Source organism: Balaenoptera acutorostrata, chromosome 6 (assembly GCF_949987535.1).
Source record: "Balaenoptera acutorostrata chromosome 6, mBalAcu1.1, whole genome shotgun sequence".
Lineage (NCBI taxonomy): Eukaryota > Metazoa > Chordata > Mammalia > Artiodactyla > Balaenopteridae > Balaenoptera > Balaenoptera acutorostrata.
In genome coordinates this window covers 120,034,902-120,043,538 of record NC_080069.1, presented here as the reverse complement: position 1 = coordinate 120,043,538, position 8,637 = coordinate 120,034,902, and the positions used below count along the sequence as shown (strand labels likewise).

Sequence of the window (8,637 nt, the reverse complement as noted above, 5' to 3'; positions counted from 1 at the left end):
AAGCCTGAAAGCAAGAGGAGGCCGTTGCACAAGTCCAGATGAAGTGAGGATTTGATGAGATGATTCCTATATAGTGCTTAGCACAACGCCTGGCAGACTTTATGCACCCAACTGTTATTTTTTCTTTGCAAATGCTCAATTTGAAAATCACTATAAACGTATGCAATCACTATAAAGTACACATGCACACAACACAGAATAAAAACTTACCATATTCTACATTCAATGGCATGGAAAAATGTTTACAATATATTGTTAAAGGTTTTTTAAAAAGCAAATCAACAGTTTCTATGCATGAGGGGCATGGCTCTAAGCAGAGAAATAAATCTGAATGGTTTCCACAAAATAAACAGTGGTTATCTCTAAATAGGATTAGAGATCTCAGTGCAGTTGTGGGTGATTTTTACTTTCTTCGTTATCCCTTTCTATACTTCTGAATTCTCTTTTTTAATAATGAACATGTATTTATTTAATAGAGATAAATATAAAATTGTTTTCATTTGTAGGAAAACCCTTTTCTGTATATGTAAAGAAAAAGAAAGAAATTTGAAGAAATGGCTGGATAGCCCACTAAATGAAGATTTATATTATTTCAAAGGAGAAATAATATTAACTGGGAGAATCTTCTGATCACATTGCAACAGCGAAATGCAACACTCATGATAGAGCAGGGAAGAAATGATGCTCTCAATGCTGGATAACAGTGAACGGCTTCTTGTCTGTTAACGTCTAATGATGACTTTTTAAAAAATTAAAGGGGGAGTTGGTTAAAACAGGATATTTCAGCATTTCTTGATTTTTGTTCTCCTGGTCCTAAAAATGCTTCAAAACAAAGACCTTTCCTTCACAAAGAAAAGAGAAAAGGCTGTGAGAGGCTTCAGGGTGGGGAAGAACGGACAGGTTGGAGAGAAGATAGATGTCACTTTGCTAACCAGAAGTCAATTATCAGATTTTAGTAATATGCCAAAGACCGTGAATAGTCACAAAAGTAGGAAAAAGTACATTTAGCCACCAAAAAAAACTGATAAGAGAAATTTTCTTCCTTAAAACGTAGAGAAGCAGTATAATGATTTATTATCCTAACGTTTAAGCAGAAAAGTCACCTCCTAATATTTTTGGGTCTTTTTACAAGGATCAGTTATGCAGCCCCTTGGAAAAGATCAGAATATTTCCTGCTTTCAAGAGCCCCTGACATTTGTAAGACGGGGAAGGGTGTATGTTAAGTGAACAGAAAGAAATCCAGGAACAACAGGTCTCTTGTTACAAGATGGTAGTGTCTATTACAAACCCAAGAATACCAGGAATCCATTTGATAACAATGTTCCAGTTCTTTTTTTTTTTTTTTTATAAATTTATTTATTTATTTATTTATTTTTGGCTGTGTTGGGTCTTCGTTTCTGTGCGAGGGCTTTCTCCAGGTGTGGTGAGCGGGGGCCACTCTTCATCGCGGTGCGCGGGCCTCTCACTGTCGCGGCCTCTCCCGTTGTGGAGCACAGGCTCCAGACGCGCAGGCTCAGTAGTTGTGGCTCACGGGCTTAGTTGCTCCGCGGCATGTGGGATCTTCCCAGACCAGGGCTCAAACCCGTGTCCTCTGCATTGGCAGGCAGATTCTTAACCACTGCACCACCAGGGAAGCCCCTGTTCCAGTTCTTAATAATGCGAGTCCCCACGCCAAAGGACTGCCTTTAAGGAGCGGGTAAGAGACCAAACACAGCAATTGCTTCTCCTTGGTACAGCAAAATGACATCCCAACGGCACCAGGATATGCAATCAAGGCAATGACAATTGGTTTGTGACCCAACATAAGGAGACCAATTTCAACCAGGTTAAATCATGAAAACTAAACAACTGCAACGTGGCCTGGGGTGAACCTTCCAAGTCTGCAACAGGAGCCTGGGCTCCCGTCCTGGCCTCACCACTGAGTAAGTGAGAAGCGTGGCTACTGAGTAATCCTGGCCCTGCAGTGCTATTGGGAGGATTAAGCAAGAGACTAGGAGAATCCCAGACACACAATATACTCAACAATTACTACGATAATGGCAGATATCCTGGGAAACGCTCATCCCTTGCTCCCGTGCCTGCAAGTTGTGCGGGCGCCCCCAGGCCCCCACAGCTCTGGAGAACGGTTGGAAGGCACCTTACCAGGCCTGCCTCTCCTCTGATGAATGAGAGAATGTCCTCTCTTAGTCAACCTCCCAAACCCAATGAAACAGGTATGATTTGGGCCGAAATAAGTAGTTAGGTCTGACGGCTAGTAAAGACAGAGTCAGAACTCCATCCCAGGTCTGACTGACTCCTGCGCCCAAACTCTTCGCCACTCTGCAAATCAAAAGGGGGACAATATGTCAAGCACCCAGCACATCGCCCGCTCAGAGTAAGCACTCAATATAAGTTGGCGAATCACCTAAGTAGCGTTAACAATTTCCCTTCAAGGAAGGTATTACTGGTCCCAGTTTCTAAAGGAACTGAGGTAAAACTCCTGGGGGAGAAAAGACAGTGCCTGGGGGATGCCCTGGAGGGACCACAGCTTCTTAGCTTTCTCAGAATCTTCCTCAAACTCCTCCAGTTTCTCATATGAAAGTCAGATTCTCAACAGCGCCTGTATGCTTCCCACCATCTGGCGCTCTCCTCCAGGAGGCGAGCAGCCCTTCCCAAGGGGGCTGATCTCAGAGCCTGTCTTAGAGCAACTTGTTCTGAGCTCTGAGAATGTACGCTTGAGCCAACCTCAGTTTCTTTACTTATAAAGCAAGCTTCTAAAAGGGCCCCAAACTGCCTTCCCACAAGGTCAGAAGAGCATTCTGCAGAATAAAATCCAGTGTTCAGGGTTCCCCCCCTTCCCTGAGGTCAACTATGTGGAGAGGACAGCAGGCAGCACCAAGAAGGGCCCAACTCGGTCCAGGCTGAGGGCCTGGAGGATTCCAAATGCCCAGATTCCAGAACCATGAGCGCAAGGCAAGAAAGAGCTTTGTTTTCATTTCCTTTTAAAACGCCCCAGACACACACACCTCAAAACCTTCTTACAGTCAAGTCAAAGCGGACGCAGATCAGTTATCACATATTAGAACGCAGCCAGCCAGCGCTGACGCTGCAGAAGCCAGCAGCCGGCCCGCACCGCGGGTACAGAAGTTCCTTTAGGCATCCAAAGATGATTCGGCAGGTAGCAGCAACAGAAACAACACCTTCCCTTCACTCCCGCGGTCCTACTAACTTCTCTTCTTTGCCCTAGACACTGCCAAGATAACTCCAAAGGTGAAGAGACAATGTTAGGGCAAAATGTGTTTCAATGGCTCGGAAGAGAAAACCTTCCATTTATAGCAGTGCTGAAAAATAGCTGAAAAAGGCACCAACTTTGTAGTGTTCGAAATTGTAAAATGTTTTAAAAGTTACGAAGAACTACGTGACCCACTGAATTAGCTGACTGGAAATCTAAAGACTGCTGCAATTTCATGTGGAAAATCTGAGGTAAGTGTCTTTCATTTGACCAAATAATTAATTAAACTCCCTATCCAAATGCAGAAAGCCCAAGAAGCAGCTTTCTGCAGGAGGAGAACTGGGGGGAAGCCTCGGTGTGAACCCGGTGTGTCAAAAGTCAGGAGAAAGGAAAAAATACAAAGCCTCCCAAATTCAGCGGCTTTCCTAAAGCAGTATAAATTTGGAAGCAGGCTACAGCAGGGAACCAACTTCTATTTGTTGATCTTTGCATTTCTAAACCTATCCTTGGGACTTGCCTGGTGGCGCAGTGGGTAAGAATCTGCCTGCCAATGCAGGGGACACGGGTTCGAGCCCTGGTCCAGGAAGATCCCACATGCCGCGGAGCAACTAAGCCCGTGAGCCACAACTACTGAGCCTGGGCTCTAGAGCCCCCGAGCCACAACTACTGAGCCCGCGCGCCTAGACCCGGTGCTCTGCAACAAGAGAAGCCCCCGCACCGCAATGAAGAGTAGCCTCCCCGCTCCGCAACTAGAGAAAAGCCCATGCACAGCAATGAAGACCCAAACACTGCCCCCAAAAATTAAAAAATTAAAAAATAATAAATAAATAAACCCATTCTTCTTCATAAGAAAAGCAGTTGCCCCTTTTCTCATGGAGAAATATTATACTAAATGGCTTACATAATGGGCCAACTACAATGCTTACAAATCACTTTTTAATAAATGAGAAGTGTAATCAACACTTTTCTGTATTTTGACAAAAACTTATCCTGACACTAGAGTGTTCTTTCTGCACAACGAAAGTCCTAAAAGGCATGGGTCCTGGAGCGTGTCCTGGTCCTCCTCGGTCACCTGAAGCGGACATCTACAGATGGCGGGTCACAGACCCCATCTCTGGGGACCAGGCAGAGCAGCATCCAAGCAGAGGCCCCTTGCGCTGGGTTTGCGCAGAGTGCCCTTATTCCACAACCCCACATGCCCAGGGAAAGGACCTCCAGGGCTGGCGCCAACGACTCAACAAAATAGAGCCTTGTTTGGCTTTTCCAAGATAGCAAAAAGGGGAGAATGGGTCAAAAGGATCTCCTAATTTACCCACTACTATAGCTAACACATCAAATAAACCTTATGAGTGAACAGGAAAACCACATGAAGGGGCGTGTCTTACTGAACCTACAGGAAATAAGTCCTACCAGGCACTTATTCTCATCATTACATTTGATCCTCTCTAGAGACCCAGACTTCCAAGTCATGGTGAGAACCGTGAATAACATGGAAGTAAGTGTGGAGTGAGTGACACATGCGTACAAACCACAGTGGGAAGAGTGGATAGACACTGTCAACCCAACACCATTACTGAAGCATGTCCAGAACCAAAAGCCTTGCCTTCTGCTTACATAAGAACTACAATGAACCACCCTATTTCTGTGAATGTCACTCCCATTTCTGGTCACCAGACTGAACTTCAGAGAATCATTTTTACCTCTTCCCCATCTCTGCCCACTTGACCAGTCCAGTCAATCCCATATCCAAGATGGCTCTTTGTGTCATCTTCCTTTCTTCAGGCTCTCCTTACTTCCTACTTAAGTGTCCTCCCTTCCACTTGCAACCTAAACTTAGATTACAGATTAATTTTGCTAAACCATGTGGCTCTGATCTTTTGACAAACTCCTTCAACAAATATTTATTGAACATGTACTATCACTGTTCTAAGTACTGGGGATACTTTCATGATGCTAACATCTATAACTTTCATTGGCCACCAAATATCTCTGGAATCTTTGGCTTGGCACTCAAGGTCATCACTGAAGTAGACCAAACGTGCCTTTCCATCTTAATCCACGTACTACCCTGAATATCCCAGCCAAGCTATTCCTAACATACTTTGCCCTTTGCCACCTGAAGCTATCGTCTCTCCCTTACTAGATAATAATCTCCCTGAGACTGTTCCCTAGTGTACTCAACAACGATACTCAGAGAAGGAAGAGTCCTGAGAAGCTCCACTGTGTTCAAATCCCTCCTTATTGTCATATCTTGCCTCCTCTTGAATATCCCCAGTGACAGAATAATCATGGTCTTCCAAGGCACCCATTCTATTGCTTGACTGCTCTCCTTGTCTGAAAGCTCTTTCCACACTAAGCCCAAACATGTCTTATTTTGTGACTGCCATCCACTTCTAATTCTGCTTTCCAAAGCAGTGCAGGGTGAGACCAACTCCCTCTTATATGACCATCCTTTAAATATTTTCAGACAGCTAACACACCTTCCCTTAGTCTCCTCTTCTCCAAGCTCAAAACATCACCCAGGTTCTTTAACTATTCATTATGCATTCATTCATTTAATATTTACTGAACATCCTATGTGATAGGCACTACCACACAATCTCTGCTCTAAAGGCATTTAAGAGGAAGTGACAGGGAGGCAATTATAACACAGTGCGATAAATAACACAGTGATAAGCAAAGAATGCTGTGGGAGCAGAGGAAGTGATACCTCTTTGGAGGGGGCGGATTCTGGTAGGTAGCAAGGAAATGACACGTAATCCCATTTTCTGAGCCATGACCATTTTTAGGTTAAATAATGGGCTCTTCAATTTTCAGAGACTGAAACTTGGTACTATTTATTTATATTAAACCCCAAATGTCATATTAAAAGGAGCACAATTAGAATAACTTAATAATATAAAGATATGTCATTTACTTTGCATCAGCTCATTTATTCTACTCTGCCGTGCCCTTCTGAACCGAGGTTTTTAATTCTCAGATAATGGTTACCAGCGTTCATTTAATTGCCCATCATAGCTCAGTAAGAACTCAAGCATCAGAAGCTACTGTGTTGGACTTAATCAAGGACCAAAACACAACTTAGCACAATTTATTACTATAAACCACTGCTTCAAGAGAAGATAAATGGTCAGGACTTCAAATCTAGTCTAAGTGATTATTAAATGTCCCTAAAAGTGATCTACAGCAACATTAAACCAGCGTGAACTGCAGCCTGACAGAAGCAAAAAGATAAGCCCATATCATGCTTGGGATCATGGTGGTGGTGGGGCTTGGTAGAGATTTTTCATTTAAAAAGATAATTTGGTAGAGAATCAGCATGATTTAGATTTTTTATTATTCATTAGAAAGCTATGTAACACTTGCCTCTTAAAATAGAACCAAGCATATCAACAACTCAGATAATACTTTATTTAAAAAATTTAAATTAAAGAAATTTAACAGAAGACAGATTAAATGGAATAAAAGAGACTTGGAACGTGTTATGGTACTGTACTGTATAACAATGCTGTTAGGCGAGATTCTGCTATAAGACTATAATGTTCTTCTTTCTTTAGCTATGATTCAGTTCACACTTTTCTTCCTCATACTTATGAAGGCAACAAAAAGGCAAAAATTAAAAGGCATGAAGTTTTCTTTTCTTTCTTTTTTTAAAAATAAATTTATTTTATTTATTTATTTTTGGCTGCATTGGGTGTTCGTTGCTGCGCGCGGGCTTTCTCTAGTTGCGGCGAGTGGGGGCTACTCTTTGTTGCAGTGTGCGGGCTTCTCATTGCAGTGGCTTCTCTTGTTGCGGAGCATGGGCTCTAGGCACGCGGGCTTCAGTAGTTGTAGTACGTGGGCTCAGTAGTTGTGGTTTGCAGGCTCTAGAGTGCAGGCTCAGCAGTTGTGGTGCACGGGCTTAGTTGCTCCGCGGCATGTGGGATCTTCCCGGACCAGGGCTCGAACCCGTGTCCCCTGCACTGGCAAGCAGATTCTTAACCACTGCGCCACCAGGGAAGCCCCTGAAGTTTTCATATGAAAAGATGCTCACCATCATTAGCCAGCAGGGAAATGCAAATTAAAACCATAATGAGTACTCAACAAGAATGGCAAAAATAAATAATAATCATAATACCAAGTGCTGGCAAGGATGCCAGGAATTCTGGCATGAAAAGGTGCTGGTAGGGATGTAAAATAATAGCCACTCTGCAAAATAGTTCAGAAGTTTCCTATAAAACTAAATAAACTTATCACAAGAGCCAGTAATATCCATGCCCAGAAATAAACCCATGCACTTATGGTTAATCTACAACAAAGGAGGCAAGTATATACAATGGAGAAAAGACAGTCTCTTCAATAAGTGGTGCTCAGAAAACTAGACAGCTACGTATAAAAGAATAAAATTAGAACATTTTCTCACACGATATACAAAAATAAACTCAAAATGGATTAAAGACCTAAATGTAAGACCAGAAACCATAAAACTCCTGGAAGAAAACATAGGCAGAACACTCTTTGACATAAATTGTAGCTATATTTTGGGGATCTGTTTCCTAAGGCAAAAGAAGCAAACACAAACACAAACAAATGGGACCTAACTAAACTTAAGATTTTTTGCATAGCAAGGGAAACCAGTGACAACATGAGAGGACAACCTACAGAATGGGAGAAAATATTTGCAAATGATATGACCGATAAGGGGTTAATATCCAAAATATATATACAGCTAATAAAATTCATTATCAAAAAAAAACCCCATTAAAAAATGGAAAGAAAAACTGAATAGACATTTTTCCAAAGAAGATATATAGATGGCCAACAGACACATGAAAAGATGCTCCACATTACTAATCATCAGGCAAATACAAATCAAAACCACAATGAGATACCACCTCATACCTGTCAGAATGGCTATCACCAAAAAGACCACAAATGACAAATACTGGCAAAGATGTAGAGAAAAGGGAGCTCTTGTACCTTGTTGGTGGGAATGTAAACTGGCCACTATGGAAAACAATATGAAAGTTCCTCAAAAAACTGAAACTAGAATTACCATATAATCTAACAATTCCACTCCTGGGTATATATCCAAAGAAAACAAAAACACTAATTCAAAAAGATACATGCACCACAATGTTCACAGCAGCATTATTTACAAATAGCCAAGATATGGAAGCAACCTAAGTGTCTATCAACAGACGAACGGATAAAAAAGGTGTGGTATATATACATACAATGAAATACTACTCAGCCATAAAAAAGAATGAAATGTTGCCATTTGCAAGGACATGGATGGACCTCAAGGGTATTTTGCTTAGTGAAATGTCAGAGAAAGACACATACTGTATGTTATCACTTATACGTGGAATCTAAAAAATAAAACAAGTGAATGAATACAACAAAACAGAAAAAAAAACAAGAGGGAGGCTGAGGGAAATGTGACT

At 42.0% G+C, this 8,637-nt stretch overlaps 1 protein-coding gene across 2 annotated transcripts in view; it reads right to left on the bottom strand.

Annotated features, from left to right (window-relative positions):
• Positions 1 to 8,637, bottom strand: part of ABL1 (ABL proto-oncogene 1, non-receptor tyrosine kinase) — a 140,178-nt gene that overhangs the window by 113,024 nt on the left and 18,517 nt on the right. The window lies entirely within an intron of this gene.